Raw genomic sequence first — 23303 nt, 5'->3', positions numbered from 1 at the left:
GCAAAATATTATTCTATTCAAGTTGATTCAACAGAAGATAATTCATGTATCAATCAGTTTAGTATTATTATTCGGTATATGCTTAAAGGTGTTATCTGTGAGCGACTACTTTCAATTGTGCGAGTAATGATGGTACAAGACTGGGACTTTTTACACAATGGTGCTATGCCCATGCCTTGAATTTGGTGATAACTGAAACAACAAAATGTTGCGTGCCTGCAGTTTCTTTTTTCAATTTGCTCCAGAATTTAGCAACTTTTTGAAAACATCATACAGGAGAATGGCTGTAGGGAAAGAATTGTTGGAAAACATCTAGGACAAAAAAAAAATGAAACAATTAAAGCCAGTTGGTGACGTTGGTGATGGTCAGGAAAATCCAATGCAGTAACAACTATATTTGGATATTTTGATGATGCCGCTATCAGTACGTTTGTAAATCTATTGACATGCTTATCAATGATACTAGATTCACACAAGTTTGATACAACAACTAAACAAGAAGCAAATGTTTTACTTCAATGTTCTCTGAAGTTTGAAACAATATTGATAGCATTTACTTACTTGTATATATTTGAAACTAGAGCCTTGTTATCAAGTTATTTATAGTCAAGTGGTTTAGATATGCTTACTGCATGGAGTTTAATAGATTCAGCTACAACAGGGTTGAAGGAACAGACAAGAACATTTAATAACGTTCACAGCAAGGCATTGAAATTTGTAAATAAATATGATACAAGATTTCACATTTGAATATGGATGAAAATCAAACTTTGGAAATTGACTCTTCTGACATAGCATTGCCCGATAAGAGGCAGAAGAAGAAGAAGATAAGCTTATAGAATATGAAGGAAATTTCTCAAATTCTCTAGCTGATTTTTTAGTAAATGTGTTTAACCTAATAATGGACCGCATTACTCAGTCACTAGATTCATGGTTTGTACAACACAAAACGTTTTATAAAGATTTATCCTGCTTAGACCCAGCGAAGTGTAAAACTATTGCAGAGAGGGACCTTGAAGATGAAGAATTGGAAGGTATTATTAAGCTGTCTTTACAAATCAGCGAAGATCAAGTAATATTGGAATTGTTTTCTTTTACTTCGAACTTTGATATATTAAAGCTATTGCTTAATGCTGGTGAGAATATGGATTTCAGTTGCAACAAGGGCAAAATTTGCATCACTTGCCCATCACGTATACTAAAAATTCTGGCATCCAACAGACTTCACGACAACACATATGATAACTTTTATGAACTTTATAAAGTCATCTGCACACTATCAGTTATGAAATCCAACGTGAGAGGACATTTCAAAGCTAAAGATCACAAAGACTGGCTAAGCAATTCACGGTCCGAGGAGAACTTTGAATCATACATGTTGCTATCCATTGAAAAGTAAATGAATTGGATGGAGAAGCAATTATTGACAGATTCGCATAATCATCTAGTGAATTCAAACGATTGCTCTTAATATAGTGGAATGCATGAAATATGCTTTAAGAAAAATCAGCTAACGCCTTTTTATACCCGTATATAGGGAGTAGGCGAGGCTGTTTAGCCTTATCTAACTTTTGGAGACCGAGTGGGCAGTTCAATCTCCACTGGTACCCAATCAGAGATAACTGGCCCAAGGCTATCAAATTAAGTGGCACGTAGTGAAGTGAGACGGCTCAAGAAGTGCCGCCATCTCGTTGTCCCTAACCGTAATTATTATTTCAGACATTAAATACTCGTATTTAATGTGTGAAATAATATGCGTTTCACAGTCCATTTTGTTGAGATTCCGGGACGAAAATCCCGAGTTTTCGGGAGAAAAAACCCGCTTGCTCTTGCCAGAGATCGACTAACTAGGGAACCAGTCGAAAAAAGCCTTAAAAAATTTCTTCTATTCAAGGACTAGATTCGAAACCAAGAAGTCTTCCTTCGTGTAGTCAAGCCCCGTGGTATGCAAAAGCCACAACCACTGAGATACACAGGCTTATATGCTTTTGAACTACCTATTAATGTGTAATATGTTCAGTACAAGTAAAGTATTTAAAAATATCCACCATTTATTTAAATGGTGGATATTTTATAAAAATTAAATTATAATAAGGCTATCATTTAATTTATAAAAATTAAATGATAGCCTTATAGTTGTGGGTGAACCCCCTTTGTCTACTAACAACAAATATTTTTATACCCAGTCCGCCACTGGGCATAATTACTAATAGTAGTATTATCTGAATATTATGAGTGTCTGTTTCTCAACATGACAACAAAATGAACCTTGCTGATGGAATTTTTAATGTAAGTATCCACACAAAGGGCTAACTTTACATGGTGTTCTTTCTTTGTAATAGATCAAACAAGGTTTACTTTGAAAACGCTCATGTGATTTTCAAAGAAAAAGCCCTAACTTAAATTTTTCCTAAATAAAGTCCTTATATCTTTTTAAAAAAATAACAACCATCTTATCATAACCAAGACAGATAAATGCAAAGCACTGGTAGCACTCAAGAAAGTTATATTATTACAGTAACAGTAAGCCTTTCTGCCGTTTGACAGCTCCAGTTATTGACCCTTTTAAATTCGTCATTGGGAGTTTGGGATCACTACCAGTGCAGACTTTAAGAATGAATCGTAACTACCAGACTATCTTCTAAAACTTTTAGGACTAAATATTTGTTTTTACTTTCTTTGAGGAATAAAGTGAGTTAGCAGATTCTGTTTATTTGTTTATTTTTAATGCGCATTAAAAAACATAAAGAGAATGAGATGTGTAGAGTACTACAAGAACACATACCGGCTATTGAATTAAAAACTTTTATTTAATACCGTATTGGATCTCCTTTAGCCAGAATTAGAGCACATATGCTGTTTGGCATAGATTCCAGGTGTTGGAATGCATCTACCTCTACAACATACCAGGTGTTCATCAGAGAATCCTTTCATTAGCTCAGAATTGATGGAAGTGGACTTTGTTCCGGATCTCTATTTCTAACATGTTCCATACATTCTCAAAGGGGTTCAGATCCGAGCTTTGTGGTAGTTAGGGATGATGGTGGAAGTTGCTATCATGGTCACTGAACCACTGCTGAACAATTCTTGTGTGATGGACAGTTGTTGTCCACGAAACAACCGTCATCTGCTGGATAAAAAGTCAACATTGTAGAATGGACTTGATCTACAGCAATGATGTTCAGATGTTCCTTAGAGAACACCCTACTATCCAGGGGGACCTGTTCAGTACCAATAGAACATGTCCCACACCATGACACTGCTTCCAGAAATTTGAGTTATGTGGTCAAAGCAGTATGGGTTCATTGCTTCATGACTCCAGCCAAACTCTGCCTACCGTCGGTACATAACAAGATCTATCGTGACTCGTCGAACCACATGACCTATTCCACTGTATTGGCGTCCGGTCAGTATTCCTTTCACCACTCTAGACGAACTTTCCGGTTCTTCATAGATATCAGAGGTTTCTGTATAAGTATGCGACTGCCAATACCGATCCTCTTCTATTTCCTGCATATAATTCTGTGAGATATAGGAACATCGTCATCATCATCATCATCAAATTCCTGACATGTACCCTCAAGGGGTATACAGGATATGATAGTACTACATGAAAAAATTTACATCATACATCGTTACTAACTTCCTATCTGCAATTTTCCTCCAAATCAGTCTGTTACTTGTCAAGACTCCAACAATATCAGATCTTACATTTCTATCGACTAAGGCACTTTGGACCGTATCAATCTACCTATATCTTGGTCTTCCTCTGGGTCGTTTTGCTGCCAACCTGGCAGAGAACACTTGTTTTGCTAATCTTTCTTCGCCAATTCTGTTTAAGTGTCCATACCACCTGAGATTAGCTCTGCTAATGCATTCCTGGAAGCTGACAATGTCATGTTCTTTCCTAATATCCTTTTTATGATATTTTAATATGATAAAAAGGATATTAGGAAATTTAATATGATATTGCCGTTGATGCCATCTGTTCACTAATCTTTTTCAGGACTTTTATCTGTGGTCTCTAGTCTTTGGTCAAGTGTTTTACTTCTGACCTAGCTCTCAGATCCATAAGTTAAAACTGGTTTGAACAATGTCTTGTATACAGCTAATTTAGTGTTCCGACTAATTTCTCTCTTATTCCATATGAATTTATTCAATTGACTTCCCACCATACCAGCTTTGTTGATTCTGTTGTCTATTTCCATATTTAAATTACCATCTTCACTAAAAATCGTGCCTAAGTAGCTGAAATGTTTTACTTGTTCCACAGGTTGTCCTTTCACAACACAGTTGACATTTTCAATGATTCTGCCTACTTTCATTGTCTTTGTCTTTTTAATGTTGACCTTCATACCATATCTATTACAACAGTTATTCAATTTAGTCAGAGAATCTGAGAATCTTGCAGACTTGTAGCGGATTTATTGAGAAGTATAACATCACACACATAAAGCGAAGAGCTGACATTAACATCTCCAATTTTGATATAATGTTTAATACCCCTTTCCTTCATAATATAATCCATATAGATAATGAATAACAGAGGGGATAATGTACATCCTTGTATCAAAACCAGATTTAACATTAAACCATCTTCCTGTACTTCCTCAATTCTAACTGCTGACTTACAACTCAAATAAAGACTAAGTATTGCTTGATATAATGCCCCATTGACACCATATAACTGTAGCGTATTAAATAGCTTCTCTCTTGGCAATTTGTCATATGCCTTTTCCAAATCGACAAAATTTAAATACAGATCTTTGTTATATTCCCATGCTTTCTCGACTATTTGTCGTAAAGTGAAGATCTGATTCCTGACAGCCTCTATTTGGCCTGAATCCAGTTTGTTCTTCAGCCAGCTTTTCTTCCACAATTTTTCTCAATCGTTTCTCAAGTACACTTACATCGATCTTGCCACGGACACTCAGTAGGGAAATACCTCTGTAATTCTCACATTCTATAATTCTCATTTTCTGTAATTTCTCTGTAATTTATTCATTCGGTAATTCTCTGTAATTCTCACATTCTGTAATACCTCTGTAATTCTCACAATTTTCCCTTTTTATATATGGGTACTATGAGAGCTCTAATCCAACCATCGGGAATTCGTTCCTCTGTCCAGGCTTTCTGAACTATGCAGTGCAGCCACTGTAAGACTTTTATACCACCATACTTCAGCATTTCTGGTCGAATATCATCTACTCCTGCTGCCTTTCCACATTCCACATTTTAAGATATAGGAACATCCTTCATTAAATACTTCAGTCAATTACTACGTACAGGAAGTTCTGTCTTTTCGTACAAGCCTTTTCAGACAAACGCGATTTTATTCCTGACAGACTGCCTTTGGAGCACAGTTACACCTCTTAGACAAGCAACGTGGAGTATCCTTCTAGTAACTAAATACCCGGGATATCTCACCATTTCATAATTTGCTATGCTATTTCCAAAATCATTACTCCAATAATAGCCACAGTGAACCCTTTTTCGAACTCCGAAAGATTCTTTGTTTTTTCCCATTGTGATCATACCATTGACGATTAGTAACCCCAGCAGCATTCTTAAACAGTTATCTAGAACACGTGGTAATGCATGTGACCAAGTACAATGTATTTTGCATATATGCTATTAAGTGACATTATTACTATTATTATTATTATTATTATTATTATTATTATTATTATTATTATGTGACATCTCCAGGGAGTCCAAAGACTTATTGAGGGAGAGTGTGCCAACAGCATCAAACGATTGATCCTCTTCCAACTACTAACCGCGCTCAAACTTGCTTAACTTTTTGTTGAGCCATTAGCACAGAGGCTCCACCAATCGACCAACTATTGCTCCTCTGTATAAAGACGTCTTATTCAGTGGCTATTACGTGAAATACATAACGTGATCATGTGGTGTTCTATTTCTCTGGTGATATAAAATGAGCTAATAACTATTTTTTGATAATTTCGCTAGTGATTTTAAATAATGTGAGGTTTGTGATAGGTTATAGATTTAGTTGTTTAAATCTTCAATGTTTATATAAAATATTGCATATTTAAGGGTTTAGTAATTAAACACAACACACACAGCAGTTTCTTTTTGTCGATGATACTGTCTCTGCAGTCTGAAACTCTTCTTTCTCGGACCTGTATCCAAGAATTAAGTTTACTCTAGAAGACTATAAGAACCTTCATTTCGCAAACATTCTCAACTTAATGGGAATGTTAATACATAAGGCATCTTAATGGGAATTTTCGAAGAAAAAAAAATACTAATCTAGGTTCATTGTGCACAAATGTTATGCGTCAGATCTTCTCTTCTAAAATAATTAGCATTTAATATTACTACTTCCATGTCTGTATATTTCTTAGATATGTATTAAGAATGGTAACGTTTCTGATCTTATCTCAAAAGTAACATATCTCCACAGCCTCTCTCTAGTTTTCCCCAAGAAGAAATTTGTAGGGTCTCTATTCCACATGTCAAAGGCTAATCCAAAAAGCTTGCTACATTTCTAAGTCAAATCAGTCATTAAGTCTCATTCCATATGATTGGAATGAGATCTCTCTCTCTCTCTCTCTAGTATAGAGAGATCTATGTAGATCTATATAGAGATGTACCAAGATTACAGTTAGTTCCTAGACTTATGATATATCAAGTTTCTTCAGTCTTATCTTTCTAAGAGTTCGTAGGGAAAAGAAAGCCATGTTTTGTTAGAAAGTTTATATAAAGAATGCTGTAATGCTCTTATTCATCAATCAAGCTTAACAGGAAAGATCACTTAAACGTTTCTGGTTTTAGAAAGTTATTTTCCTTAATGCCACAAATAATGTAGTATTTTTTCCACAACAGTCATTTCAGTTTAATTTTCCTTGAACTCAATAATGGTTTAACACATCGAGTTCTCCTCTGGAGTTTAACATTCTACATTTTAACATGCTCGTCATAATTTTTAATTGTAAATTTCTTTTATTTTATTTTCGATTTTCTTTTATTTTATCTTCGATTTTTATTTTTTATTTTCATTTAACTATTTGTATACATTCATAATGAACAAGAAACTCAACGGGAAATTATTTTGCATTTGTAAATAAAGTAAAATTAAAATAAATAATTCCGTAATGCCATTTTATTTCCCAAAGGAATAGACGAGGACATTGACGCTATTTTATTTTTATTTTATTTGAAGAATGGCAAGTAGCGAACTTCCATGGTTAGCTGTCGCGAATAGATAGCTGACCCAAAGCTATGATATGCACCAAGAGAGGAGCAAATTGCAGACAGCTACCGAAACCTCACGATCTGTAATCATATATATATATATATATATATATATATTCCGTGAGAATAAATTTTACCTCCCTTTGATATAGAGATCGACTTAATTAGAACCCCAATGAAAAAAATCTAGAAAAAGTTCTCTGTTCAGCAACTTTCAACAAACTTATAACAGTCTCTGTCTTTTAACAGTCTAGCTGCTCTAGCACAATGAAATCAGATGTCATCACTACAGTATTACAATTCATAAAATCATATATTCTTTACTGAAGTGAATTTTATCTGTGGTTAATTTTAAATCATCCACAAATCATTCATCTATAAATCCGACTTCAGATAAGATTTGTAGATGAATTAGTAATATTGTCTTCTGCTTGGCTGCACTTTGGCTTACTGTTCCTCTTGCCAAAATTCTTGGGTGCAACTTTTATTATTCCACAGTTTATCTGTTTGCATCAGCATTGTTTCATTGTGGCTGACCCTAGGTAGGCTGATCTTCTGGCATTAGTCTGGCTGATCTTCTGGCATAATATATATATTTTTTCATATACACACAGTGTATAAGGAAAAATCCTATATAATAAGGATGAAACGTCGTGTTATTAATTAAAATAATTGTTATAATCTCATTCCAGTGTTCTGTCTTGGTAATAATTAATGTAATCACAAAACATTCTAATTGCACAGGATTTCTTCAGCTGTAAACATGCAAACCAGTAGACAAACAGTAAACAATAACAATGATGATAGTGCCACTATGTAGGTATAGAAGAGACTGGTGTTTTATAAAATATTTATAATAATTAATTGCTCTTTGCATTGTTCAGCACGGTGTGTGTATTTTGGCATTCATCTGTACATGTTTGGCTGATGATGATGATGATGACTATATGACTATGATGTACTCAGGCAGGTTGATACTTTGGTTTATATTTAGATGTTTATGATCTAATGCCAATTCCAAGGATTCCTAGATATTTTTTCATGATGCATTGCAGAGGTGTAACAGGACCTATTTATGCCATAACACTTGACACTCATTGCTGAAGCGTGTTGTGGGTTATATATATATATATATGACCAACTTAAATTATTCTTTACTGTACCAAAAAACAACCCACTGCATGTCCTCTCAGATCTTTCATTGGAGAACATTAGGAGCAAAGTTTATTAGGGTGGGTATTGACACGTTTTTTTTATCCCATAGGTTATTTCAATTGTGCTCAAAATCATGACTAATGATATACAAAGAATGGTAATTCTGCTGCCATAATTTCCCATTCATTCACTCAACTGCATGGGCTGTTATTCTCATCTGGTAAATGACGACATGAGTAATGCTTATGTATACATCATCCCTTAACTGGAATATCTCGCCTACTCCCTATACGGCAATAAAAATGCATTAGCTGATTTTTCTGAATATGAATTTATTGTATCAATGCTCTTACTTCCAACTCCAAAAACAACCCAGAAGACATTTAAGTATCAATCATCACTATGGATTTCATCACCCAAGATCGATAACTGATTTAGCTAAGGCTACTGTTCTTTGGTCATAAGCTATCAAGCAGATTGAAATGACTCGTTTTACTCATATCGTCACTCCTAGTTGTGTTTTAGCAATCTATTACTTATTATAACAGGATGACAAATTTCTGGATTTGGGGATCCATATATTATAGTTCATATATTTTACAAAGGCTTTTGATATATTGCCATATGACGATTTGGTAATTAAACGGAGATTAGAAAATATAAGAAGATTAAGGCATTGAGTAAGAAATTGGCCATGTAACAGATAATACCAGGGGAGTGATATTTAGAAAAGTTACTTCAAAAAAAAAAAAAAAACAGCTTACGCCTTTTATTTCCTCTTATAGTGAAGAGACAAGCTCGTTTCAGCGCTATGTAACTTTTGAAGACTAAGTGGGTAGTGAAATCTCCACCAGTAGCCCATCAGGAATAGCTGGCCCATCACTATCACTAATTATAAGCGGCATCTGATGAAGAGATGACATGTATCGCTAGTCCATGATCCGTATCCTATTGTCTGTAATATTGCGGGTTATAAGATTGATTATTATGCGTTTAAAGGACGAGAAAGGAATTTATCGAAGGAAAACCGCTTACTGGTGCCAGAGATCGACTAACTCTGGAACTAGTCCAAGAAATGCTTAGAAAAGGCTCTAGTCAGAATGATTAGAGCCTTTTCTAAGCATGATGATTAGACAAGAACTTGTCTAGGGCAGAGGATGAAACGACACATCCACTGAACTACACAGGCGATTTGTTTAAGATAGTTATTTTAATAATTTATATGTTAATGATATAGGTAGAGTTTTAGATGAGATATTCAGTAATTGTGACTTTACACGAGGAGCGACTAGACTCATTTTATCGACTACCAATTCGGCCACTGAATTAGAAGCCTTTATGCAGATGTATGCAGACGTCATTTATGTAGCGTATAAGAAAAATACTTGGTTACACGCATCACCACATGTTCCAGAAAACTATTCAAGAATGCTGTTGGTCAGTAATTGCCAATAGGTTTAATTACAATGGGAAATACAAACAATTTTTCGGAATTCCTGTGGGTTCGAATCCCGCTTGGGCATGGATGTTTGTGATTGTCTGTGAAAAAATATTAATGGTGGTGGTCGGCAGTAGATGGCGTTGGTGTAAATGATGACGGTAGTTGCGATTCGTCGTAGTTGGTGGATTGAGTGGTGGAGATGGAGAGTTGTGGAGTAGGTGTCCTCCCTCGATGAGTCTTTGGACTCCATGGAGGTTTCAGGTAATAATAATAATTCGATATTCGGCTTATCTTGAGTGCCAGTCTGGCTGGAGCAATGATTTAAAAAAAAAAAGCACTGCTGATTGGATTCTCAAAAGGTAAGATATCTGGTTGTTTAATCAGTGTAAAAATAACCGACTTTGTCTAAGAACCAAAATAGTGGTCCCAAGACAGTCTGCCATCTTCTGAGAAGGTTTGTATGGACAAACAACTTGCTGCTTTCAGCAACTGACCAAAGCATTTAATGAAGGTTATGCACAGGTAATTGAAGAGTATTAGTATCATTAGACACATGCCAATATGCTAACCACTGAATCCTGCGAAATTTGTACTTCGGTGGTCGGTATGTGTTGGAAAGTGTAAGGTTCGAAATTTGAAGTCCGCAGATCACATGCACGCTGTGATCCCTAAATATCCGGCATTCCAAATACCTCATCTCTGACCTCATCTTATGATATGATATACCTTATCTTATTCAGATATACTTAATAGTCGTGCACACTGCTTGTCATCTGGAGACTTCAAATTTCAAACTTTACACATACCTACTTCGAATTGATAGTTGACTCAATGAGATAAGTAAGAATTTGAATACCATTGACTCCTTAACCTCACGTCAAATCTAGTTGCTGACTAGAGGAACTTTTTCTAAGCATTTTTTCGACCTGTCCCCGAGTTAGTCGATCTCTGTTACGGGCAAGTGGGGTTTCACCCAGAAACTTGGGGTTTTGGTTCTGTAAACTCAAGAAAATCGACGGTCGAACCTGCACTATTTTCAGACATTAACATTAAAAATATTGTGGTGGGGGTTGAGGACCACGAGATGGCGGCACTTGTTAGCCGTCTCTTTACTGCGTGGCGATTAAGTTAGTGATAGCCTTGGGCAGTGGCGGACTGGTCGGGGTGTCAGCTAGCCCGATGCCCCCCTCCCAACCTTAAACATTAGACCATATGTTTGCAACTAAAATTTACGTTGTATTACTATTTTAATAAAAAAAATTAGATGTGCATTTGATGGCAAAATATGACCACATTATGGCAGCTCACGTTTCTGCAGTACAAAACAAGTCAACACAAAGAATCAAACAATTAGAACAACACGGAAATGCTCAAAGTAAATGGCGTGATGGATTTGTTACATACCTGAGTAAAACAACTATTAAAATGTTAATGCAAATTATGGAGAATACAGTAGCATAGATAGCGCTTTTGCTGCCCGAGTTTTCCGACCCTCTCAACACACACCGAAAATAATACAAAAAGTCAAAACGACGTATAAGGAAATAGTGCTTTAATCTATGTTTAATTTTTGAAATAAAACTTTAATTCCAACATTTTAAATGTTATTTTTTTGCGTTGCGGTTAGCAAAATCGTTGATGGTATTGGCGAAGTCTATTTCATAGTAATGTAGTTATTCTTAATCAATCAATTTTAATTTAGAAAAACTCCTATCACAACTAGCAACACTTACAGCAATTGTGAGGATAATTCGCGGTAGCATCACAATATTTGGAAGTGAGTTCTCGAGACTGTATTTTACAATTAACTGCAAAAGTTCAAAAAGGTTGAAAGCACCACTTGTGGCGGACCACCCCGTCCACCCTCCCATAGCTACCCCACTGGGAGAATATGATAAAAGAAAGAATTGGTCGTGAAGTTTCTCAAGCAAAATATTATTATATTCAAGTTGATTCAGCACAACATAATTCATCCAACAATTAGTTTAGCATTATTATTCGGTATGTGCATAAAGGTGTTATCCGTGAGCGACTACTTGTGCCAAGCAATGATGGTACAGGACAGGAACTTATCGATCTATTGACTGAAACATTACAGCATCTTAAAATTGATCCCGAAAAATGTTTATTTGATAGTACAAATGGAGCTGCAAGCAACTATGGCCAGTATAATGGTGTACAAAGTAAAATTACTGATGTGATTGATCAACATGTTCATATCTGGTGTATGCCCATGTCTTGAACCTGGTGATAACTGAAACAACAGATGTTGCATGCTTGCAGTTTCTTTTTCCAATTTGCTCCAGAATTTAGCAACTTTTGTGAAAGCATCATACACGAGAATGGCTGTATGGATAGAAGTTGTTGCAAAACATCCAGGACAAGAAAAAATGAAACGATTAAAGCTAATTGGTGAGACAAGATGGTCAGGAAAATCCAATGCAGCAACAACTATATTTGGACATTTTGATGATGCCGCTGTCAGTACTTTTGGAAATCTATTGACATGCTTATCAATGATACAAGATTCAGACAAGTTTGATGCAAAAACAAAACAAGAAGCAAATGTTTTACTTCAAAGTCTTCTAAAGTTTGAAACAATATCGAAATCATTTACTTACTTCTATATATTTGAAACTACAGCTCCATTATCAACTTATTTACAGACAAGGGTTTAGATATCTTTAATAGATTCAGCTATAACAAAGTTGAAGTAACAGACAAGAATATTTGATAACGTTCACAGCAAGGCAATGGACTTTGTAAATAAATGTAAAGAAAAGATTTCACAGTTGAATATGGATGAAAATCAAACGTTGAAAACTGACTCTGGAAACAGGATTGCCAGATAAGAGGAGGAAGAAAAGAATGGCAGATGAGATTACAGATGATAAAATAAATAAAATAAATCAGCTAACACATTTTATTCATTTATAGGGAGTAGGCGAGGCCTTTATATCCTATCTAGCTTTAGGTGAACAGTTCAATCTCTACCAGTAGCCAATCAGAGATAGCTGGCCCATGTCTGTCACTAATTACAACAGCCACCAATGAAGGGGCCGGCAAACAAGTGCTGCCATCTCTTGATACCTAACCCTAACAAGATGTCACTGTCTGAAATAATGTGGGTGCTATGGTCGATTTTCTTGAGTTTACGGGATGAAAAACCCGCTTCCCATGGCAGAGATCGACTAACTCGGGAACCGGTCAAAGAAAGGATTAGAAAAGTTCCTCCAGTTGGCGACTAGACTAGACTTGATCTTAAGTCAGACTTCAAGCGACCACCTTTAATTGGTCACTCGAACTCTTCCACTGAGCTACACAGGTCTTATTGATGAAGGAAATTCCTCAGATTCTCTAGCTGATTTTTTAGTAAATGTGTTTAACTTAATAATGGACCACATTATCCAGTCACTAGATTCATGGTTTGTACAACACAAAAAGTTTTATAAAGATTTATTTTGCTTAGATCCAGAAGTTTAAAACTATTGCAGAGAGGGACCTTGAAGATGAAGAATTGGAAGGTATTATTAAGCTGTCTTCACAAATCAGTAAAGATCAAGTAATATTGGAATTGTTTTCTTTTGCTTCGAACTTTGATATATTAAAGCTATTGCTTAATGATGGTAAGAATATGGATTTCAGTTGCAACAAGTGCAAAAGTTGCATCACTTGCCCATCACGTATACTAAAAATTCTGGCATCCAACAGACTTCATGACAAGACATATGATAACTTTTATGAACTTTATAAAGTCATCTGCACACTATCAGTTATGAAATCCAACGTGAGAGGACATTTCAAAGCTAAAGATCACAAAGACAAGGCTAAGCAATTCACTGTCCGAGGAGAACTTTGAATCATACATGTTGCTATCCATTGAAAAGTAAATGAATTGGATGGAGAAGCAATTATTGACAGATTCGCATAATCATCTAGTGAATTTAAATGATTGCACTTAATATAGTGAACTGCCTGTTAATGTGTAAAATGTTCACTACAAGAAAACTGTTTTAAAATATCGACCATTGATTTAAAATTTAAAAATTCAATTATAAAAATCTATTTACATTTAGTATCTGCTGTACACTGACGGTAACATGTACAATATATGTATGCCAAATAGTAAAAAATAGACATTTATTTCGCAAATATTTTAATTGTACCTTTTTCCGAGTTATGTATTTTTTGGAAAATTTTATTTATTTCTTATAAAATTTAAATGATAGCCTTATAGTTGTGGGTGGGTGGGTGGGCCCCTTGTTTTTCCAGACAACCAATATTTTTAGACCCTGTCTGCCTCTGGCCAACTATCTCTGATTGGCTACCAGTGGAGATTGTACTGCCCACTCAGTCTCCAAAAGTTGGAGACTGAGACTGCTTAAGATGGGCTTAAACAACCTCGCCTACTTCCTATACAGGAATACAAAGGCATTTGCTGATTTTTTTAAATACCTTTGTATAAAAGAGCATGTTTTTCGAATTGTTATTTTCACATAATTTATTACAGTAAGTTACCAGAGAACTAAAGTTATAAATCGAACAAAGCAAAAATAACAGATGTGAAATGTATCAAAACAACATAAAACATTTTAAAAAATCAGCTAATGTATTTTATTTCCGTATAGGGAGTAGGCAAGGCCATTTTAGCCTAACATTTGGAGATTGAGTGGGCAGTTTAATCTCCACTGGTAGCCAATCAGAAATAGCTGGCACAGGGCTATCACTAATTTAGTTGGCTAACAAGTGCTGCCATTTCGTAGTCCCTAAACCTAACCCTTGTTTATTTTTTTAATGTCTGAAAATAGTGTGGGTTCAACAGTGGATTTTCTTGAGTTCGGGACTAAAAACCCAAGTTTCCAGTAGAGAAAAAAAAAACCTGCTTGCCCGTGCCAGAGATCGACTAACTTGGGAACTAGTCAAAAAAAGGCTTAGAAAATGTTCCTCTAGTCTACCACCAGATTTGAAATCCAGTCTTCCTTCGTGCAGTCAAGCACCATCTAGTGGAAACACCACTTCCAATGAGCTACACTGGATCTAATAAAAATGATCCACTGATCATTTTTTATTAATATCACACGAACAGGCCATGACTTTAAAAGGTGATTTTGTCTTTCAAGGGCCTATGGCAATGGAAAAAAATCTAAAAAAAAAAAAAAAATCGCTAATGCCTTTTATTCCCAAAAGTAATAGAAGCCATAACTAACTTTTTGAGATGGGCAGTCATCTCCGCCCTTAGCTGTCACTGATAGCTGGTTACAGACTATGAATGATCCAAAGGCATCCAGGAAATAGAGTACAGAAGACAAATGCTGCCACCTTATATTTCATAACTGTAACAATATATATCATTATCTGAAATAGTGTGAGTTCTACAGTCGATTCTCTTGTTTTAAGTTAAAAGCTTGAATTCTGGGAAGAAAAACCATATTTGGCCAAAGATCAACTAACTCGGGAAGTGGCTGAAAAGAGACCTATGAAAACATTGTAGTCAGTGACTAGGATTGAACTTAAATTGTCTTTCTTCCATTGGTCTATCACTGCGAAAGCAACGGCATTTCTGAAGGCCTACACAAGCATTACTTCAAATGCTAATTTGCCCTTTTAAAGTCACACCATCCATTTGGTATCACAAACACACCACCAAAAAGACCTCTGGCCTGCTCCCATCGAAAATCTTTTAAAGGCAGTGGCACACCTTAAAAAAAAAAACTCACTCACAAATGCACATAAATACTCCCACCAAACCCATTCCCAACAATCTTCCTCTGCATGAGGTTGAAGTTCGGCCCTGCCATCAGTAGGATTTCATGGCCAATTAATACCTAGACATATATTTTCAGAGCTTGATATCTTTAGAAAAGGTGCCAACCTTAAAAAATTTTTTGATTCTTTTATTGACCAAGATTAAGGAACTGCATGTTATGAAAATTTGGAAATTTTCAGTTGAATGGTCTATTCCATACTAATGTCCCTTTCCCTCCTTCATAAGGACTTTTCAATTGAAGGTGAGTTAGATGGTCTCAGATAGAGGAGGGGAGGGAGTGCCCCTTCCCAGAAACTAGTGTTTTTCATTTTCATTCCACAAAACAGACAAACTAGCCAGAAGAATACAAGCAATTTTACAGACAATATAAAATTTTAAATTTCATAATATAAAATAATCAGTTATCTCTTCCTTTAATTCCATTTAGAAATCTCAACCTTTAACATTTATCTATGAAAGGCCTTTAGAAAAGCTGTTGGACTATTTGGGGTTATGGTTATTTTATATTATGACATTTAGAGAAAACCAGCAGTTAAATTTAATTCTTTTGCATGATTTGCTAAAAAGAACACTTAAATGTTTAAGAGAATTTAGACCCAAAGTTGGACTGTTAATTTTCTTATGATGATAAGAAATCTGTAGTTGTTTTCTGGAGTTTCTTTCATACAAGATGTCTTTCTTCAGCAGGAACCTTGTCTTGTGCACCTTTGAACTTGTCATCAGAAAACTTAACCACTTTTCATAAATGTGTAGTCAATCTTAATCATTTTGATAGATGTGACATAGTTAAGGATGAATTTCACATCAGAAACAGATATGAGAATGTGCAATATTTATTGAAATTTATTGAAATTAGCAATATTTATTGAAATCACTGAAGAGAGTAAGAATGAAAGTTTATTTTTTCCTTCTGAGCAGAAAAAAGAAGTTGGTTTTAGTTCTAAAGGGGAAAAAAAAAATTCTCTAAACTTTTATTTGGAGAGTTGATGTCTAAAACTATGTTTATAATTTAAGATAAGTTTATCATAATGTAAACTTGTTATGTAATACAGTCATAGTATCCTATGCACCCATTGAGGGTACCTACCAGAAATTTGATGATGAGATAAGCTTATTATTATTAGAGTGGCTTTATTTTTCACACTTTTATTTTTCATTTAATTAAGCAGCTAACTTTTATTAGGTCCAGTCGAATTTGATCTGTCCCCTTTAGTCTTATAATGAAATACTTAATGTCCATCCTTGCATAATACATGGCTCTTTTAATACATTTTAATGAATTTATCGAAGTATTTTCTTTTTGGTATTTAGAAGCGTGGTGATTTCAATTCTTTTAATTATTAAAGAGAGAAGATTTTTGAAATGATAGAAAAGATTACCATTAGCTAAATACACCTCTATGATCAAACTTCTGTATTCCATTTAAAAGGAATTTCAGCAGAGAAATTTAAAATTTTTGACAGCAGGATGTAAACAACTGTTGCAGCCAAGAGACACACAACCATTCAGTTAATTTTTTTTCAATTTTTAATTATGTACATGTGGAATTACAGATGTGATTATGACAGACACAAGCTGAGGATCATGCTTGGAGCAGTGACACAGCATAAGAATCTAGAAGGGATAGATGTTAGCAGCACATGGGAAATGACGAAAGGATTTTTGAAGAAAGTAGTTTCAGCTTGTACACCAAGAGACAGGAGGATAAAAAGTAGGAAGGAGCTAGACAGATGAATAACATCATTTATCAGGAACTGCAAACAAAGTTGTGGTATAAAGAGAACATAATCAGCAAGCTCACAAGCAAGATGAAGCATATGCAAAAAATGGTGACCAGTATGGTAAGGAAAGTAGGAAAAAAAACCCATCTGATTATGAGAGAGAACTGGGAAGTACAGACTTGAGAAAATACCAGAGTTCTGCTGTGTGGCATGCAAAAGGTATAACGATTATTTGTGTGTCATCAGTAGTTGTTAAGGTCTTGGAGAAATTAGTGAGGGACTATATACAGCATTGGGTAGATGAGGGTAATGTTATATGTGAGAATAAACATGGATTTGTTAAGGGGGTGCTCTTGCTTTAGTAATATGATTGTCTTTTATAATAAAGTGACAAGAGCAGTTGATGAGGGAAAGGCATATACTGCCATTTTTTTGGATTTTGCAAAGGTGTTTGACAGGGTGCCACATGACAAGCTGATATTTAAGTTGCAGCACATGGATTTAAATGTTGGGTTAGTCAAATGGATTCAGCATTGGCTGACTGACAGGTATCAGAGAGTTGTGTATGATGGGGGCAATATCAAGGAAGCAGAAGGTTACAAGTGGGGGTTCCACAGGGCTCAGTATTTGGACCCTGTATTGTTCAATCTGTATATCAATGATATTGTCAATGGATTGCAAGGGGACATTCAGTTGTTTGCAGATGATGTGAAGTTGGGAAGGGTTATCAGTAATAGTGCAGATGTGGCAGCCCTGCAAGAGGATTGTCTTTTATAATAAAGTGACAAGAGCAGTTGATGAGGGAAAGGCATATACTGCCATTTTTTTGGATTTTGCAAAGGTGTTTGACAGGGTGCCACATGACAAGCTGATATTTAAGTTGCAGCACATGGATTTAAATGTTGGGTTAGTCAAATGGATTCAGCATTGGCTGACTGACAGGTATCAGAGAGTTGTGTATGATGGGGGCAATATCAAGGAAGCAGAAGGTTACAAGTGGGGGTTCCACAGGGCTCAGTATTTGGACCCTGTATTGTTCAATCTGTATATCAATGATATTGTCAATGGATTGCAAGGGGACATTCAGTTGTTTGCAGATGATGTGAAGTTGGGAAGGGTTATCAGTAATAGTGCAGATGTGGCAGCCCTGCAAGAGGATTTGAATAAACTAGACAGATGGGCAAATAAATGGGATTATCAGTTCAATGCAGCAAAATATAAAGTCATGAGGTTTGGGATCCATCGATGGGAGAATGCATACTCGATTGGAGGAGCTATACTGGAGGAGGTAGGGGAGACAAGAGATCTGGGGTTGATGATTGATAGAAAACTGAAATTTAGGGAGCATATTGCAAAGGTGGTGAGGGTAACTCAGAGGATTGCTGCAATACTGAGAAGGATGCTGACCTGCAGAGATAAAAGAGTTATCATTCTGTTGTATAAGGCCCTGATCAGACCACACTTAGACTATTGTTCTCAGATTTGTTCCCCAGGATTTGAAGGGAATAAATTGACTGTGGAAAGGGTACAGAGGCAGATAACAAAGATGGTTTCAGGATAATATGAGTTATGAGGATCGACTGAGAGAATGTGGACTGCAGAGTTTGGTGGATTGAAGGAGGAGAGGTGATATGATCGAGACTTTAAACTGTTGAGAGGCAGCTATAGGGTAGACATTGGAGAGGTCTTTCACTTAGTGGAACGGTGGGAAGGAGTGATGACAAGGGGCCATCCCTGGAAGTTACGAAAGGAGGCTGTGCGCAAGAGGGTGAGGAGTGGTTTCTTTGCATGGAGGGTGGTTGAACCTTGGAATGCATTGCCTGAGAGAGAGAGGTTGGAGTGGGGACGGTTAATGGGTTCAAGGAGTGGTATGATAAACTTTGTATTTCCTAAAAACAACCTCCCACGGTGAGTCTTTTGACTCCATGGAGGCCTGGATAATAATAATAATAATTTTAATAAAAAAATTATGGTAGGGAGGCGACAGAAGCAGAATATATAATACTGAATGACTTGAAATACTGAATAATCACTGTGAGTGGGTTTCGTTCAGGTGCAGACAATGCAGTAGACGATGTGACAGGGATCGACATGTCCACAGGTAGACAAAATAAGTGTTTAGGATACTGGGAAATATAATGTGAATAAAGCTATGGGAATGAATGAGATATCAGCTGTGCTTTACAAGAAAGTAAAAGGGAATCAGCAGGTCTTCTCGCCAAGCTACTTATTTTAAGTCAGTTTTGGTAAGGTGCCAAGGAGGATGAAAATAGTTTGATTGCATAAAGAAGACTTCAACCTAGCAAATTACAGACTAATTGGTATCTTAGGAATTGTATATCTTAGGTATGAAAAAGTTGTTCAAAGACTTCAGGAATGGGTGGATAGGAATATGGGAAAAGCATTTTAATTGGAAAAGGATGATTTTGTAAAAGGCAGGTCCTCAGTAATTTACTCACATATATAGTAGTGGAAACTCAGTCGGATAAAGGAAATGGCTATAATGATGATGCTACTGGTCTTTGTTTTCAGAGACATTCAATAAGCTATTACATGGATCTCTGTTACATAAACTGGAGCAAATGGGAGACAGATATGAAGCTGATGCTATGGATAAGAGGGTTGCTGGCATATAGACCAGAAAGAGTGTATATGAGAGAAATGAAATTCAGGAGAAGACAGGCACTAGTAGTTACTACAGGGCTCTAGTTGAGCTGTTGATATTTAATTTGTACATTAGTGATACAGAAAATGATTAAGGGAAAATATCCATTTGCAAAAGTAGTTGGAGCAATAATTAATAAAAATGATATAGAGCTCCTACAGGATGATTTAAACTGACTTGTAGAATGAACAAAAGATAACAGCAGCCAGTCTAATGTGGCAAAATGTAAAGTTACACAGAGTGTAAGATGGAAATGGACTGCAGGAAGCTGATGAAAGTAGTAGGGATATGGAAGGGAATTGAAGAAGCCAAAGTGAGTTGCAGATAGGGAGTTGAAGGTTACCGAGATATTGCAAATGTGGCCAAAATAGCTAACTGGATTACCTAGATGTTACAGAACATATTAAAAACAGAGATAAGGGCATTGTTTTTTCTTTATAAGGTTGCATATGTATTACTAAGGGGGATTCCACAGAGGGTCGTCTGATGTTGTGATGTTTGGGATTATGGCAAAAGCAGGTAAGGCTATGAGGCAAGTGCATCATGTCTGTTAATTGCGTGTTCTTCTGGATAGTTTATTTGAAGTTCTGCTACCACCATATGATACTGGCTAATGTGCCTTCAGTTCATAAGCCCTTGTAAATGATAGATGGAAAAGAAGGGATATGAAAGACAACTCTAAGTTTTAAAGAAGTTATATAGAGTAGGTGCTGAAGAAATTTTCTAATGCATGACACAAAGGAAGAGAACAATGGATCACCCCCCCCTGGAAATTGTAGGAGTATGGTTAGCAAGAGCATGAGAATTTTTTTTTTTTTCTTTGAGAATTGGTGAACGTGTAGAATGGACTACCACAATAATTTATCACTCCTTCATCAAGTATGTGCCTAATTATGGAATCACTGTATGAGGCTATCTCCTTTCTCTTCTCTGTCTACTCTTTCATACCCCCCCTTCATTTCTCTTGCACTTTTAACTTTCTTTCTCTTCTATCATGAAACAGTTTATCCATCTTGAACTTGCATTCTATCTAGTGTAAGCACAATCATCCAGGTGTAAAGGCTTACGTGCTAAGAGAAATTCAGAACAATAAAAGAGCAATGAAAAGGATTAAAATTTTTAATCCTTTCTCAGGTAAGCCTCTAACATGTGTAAGCAAATGATTTCTTTCATTATCTCTACTTCCAACCTCTTCATTTGCCAACATTTCATTCGTATCTTTTTTTTTTTTTTCACATATTGTCTAATCAAGTACATTTCTTTCACCTTCATTCACCTCTATATTTGCATTTCTACTTTCTTACTCTTTAATACTTATATTTTCATATCCTTTGGTCACTGTCATTCACAAACATCACTATAGCTTGCTCCCCGCATGACATGCCCTTGACAAAGCGAAAACTCTGTAGTATTGGTGAATGACAATGTGAATGTGCGAGTGTGGATGAAGGAGGTAAGAATACAAAATGTCATCCACACTCGCACATTCACATTGTCATTCACCAATACTTGGTGAATGACAATGTGAATTGACGATGTGAATAATGAATTGTTGAAAGAAATGCACTTAAATAGGTGATATTGTTATTATTATTCAAGATCTCCATGGAGTCATAATACTCACTGTGGGAGGCCTATTTTAAGGTCCACATTCCATAAAAAATGCCACCCCTCATCCTCTCCTCTTACTTACCACCTCTATTTGTACATTCCAGGCATGACCCCTTTTCCTTGCTCCTTCCTCTTGTTCTATCATACAAAAAAACTCCCCAGTGTCAAACCTCTCTTATCTCTCAACATTTTAAATGTCTCAATCTTATCACCTTTTCATTGGTTTACCAGACTCTGCAGTCTGCATGCCCTCAGTCTATTCTCATAGTTAACATTGTATACAATCCTGATATTATTTGTTATATGTCTCTGCACCCGCCACAAGGTTAATTTCTCGTTTTCAAATCCTGGCAATGAAATTTGTGCACAATAATCCAGATGTGCTTTGATCAGGACTTTATATAATGGAATCACCAGTCTTCTATCTCTGCTGGTCAGCATTCTTCTTACCTTCACTATATTTGTGATATGTCATCTAAAGTTAGTTTCTATCGATCATCAACCCAGCATTCGTACCTCCTGAACTTCTTCTAGTACAGATCCTCCAACAGAGTATGTAGCCTCCCATCGATGGATCCCAAACTTCAAGACCTTACAATTAGTCGTAGTAAATTGAAACCCAATTCATTTGTTTATCTGTCCAGCTTCACATCATCTGCAAACTGCTGAATATCTCCCTGTAATCCTTTGACAATATGATTGACATAAAGTTAAACAGTACAGGTCCCAATACTGAGCCCTGAGGGCCTCCACTTGTAAACTTCTACTTCCTTCATACCACTCCTTTGTACACAACTCTAATCTATCAGTCTATCATACATATATCATATCAGACAGCCAATAACCAATCCAATTCACTAACCCGATATCTAAACACATATGCTGTAACTTAAACATCAGCTTATCATGTGGCATCCTGTCAAATTTCTTTGTAAAATCCAAATTATTTGTTATTATTATTACGTGACACGTCCCAGACTCATCGAGGGAGGGCACCCATTCTACAACTCTTCATCTCCACCACTCAATCCACCAACGGCATCTACCACCACCACCATTAGTGTTTTCACAGACAATACAAACATCCATGCCGATGGCGAGATTCGAACCCGCAGCCTTTTAGCTGGAGAGCGGATATGCTAACCACTCGGCCAACCAGGCTGGCAAAAAATTGGTTAAGTGCCACGAAGTAAGTGGCAGTGTCTTAACCTTATATGTATTAGGCCCAGAGGCCAGTCTGTCCTTATCAAGGGAAGTGCTAACCTTCTCTCCTTTCATACAACACAAATGGCAGTGTTGTGTCGGAAAAAGCGATGAGTCATCCCTTTTCCCACCCAACATTAAGTTACCTCAAAAGCAAGGGATAAGGACATGCTTGTGCCCCGGATGGGAAGTGTACCGTATAATGTCCTAAGAAAATGTAAACATCCAGATGTGTAAATTCCGAACATTGTTAAGATAGCCCATAAGTTTATTGAGATAGTAATTGTGAATGAATTAAAGTAGAAAGCCATGTAGTATTAACAAATAAATATGTATAAGCCAAGTTTAAGGTATGTAAAGACAGTTTGTAGCCACGGCGTGCAATCGGCTGCCGCCGTATGCATGATGACACCGCCGAGTGAGGGAGCTGTTCTGGAGTATAAAAGTTTCGGCGGGAGTTCTAATCGCTCTCTTTTTTTCTTGTCTCTTACCTTGGATTGCTTGTGTCTCGTCTCCGAG

At 36.2% G+C, this 23303-nt stretch overlaps 1 non-coding gene across 1 annotated transcript; it reads right to left on the bottom strand.

Annotated features, from left to right (window-relative positions):
* Positions 1–22744: 22744 nt before the first annotated feature.
* Positions 22745–22866, bottom strand: LOC150102378 (U6atac minor spliceosomal RNA). The gene has a single exon (XR_016548970.1). It is a non-coding gene; the product is annotated as a U6atac minor spliceosomal RNA (small nuclear RNA).
* Between the last annotated feature and the right edge of the window lie 437 nt (positions 22867–23303).

The sequence above is a fragment of the Typopeltis vanoorti genome, chromosome 10 (genome assembly GCF_054136105.1).
Source record: "Typopeltis vanoorti isolate ZY-2024b chromosome 10, IOZ_Tvanoo_1.0, whole genome shotgun sequence".
Classification (NCBI taxonomy): Eukaryota; Metazoa; Arthropoda; class Arachnida; order Uropygi; family Thelyphonidae; genus Typopeltis; species Typopeltis vanoorti.
This window is presented reverse-complemented; position numbering and strand designations above follow the sequence as displayed.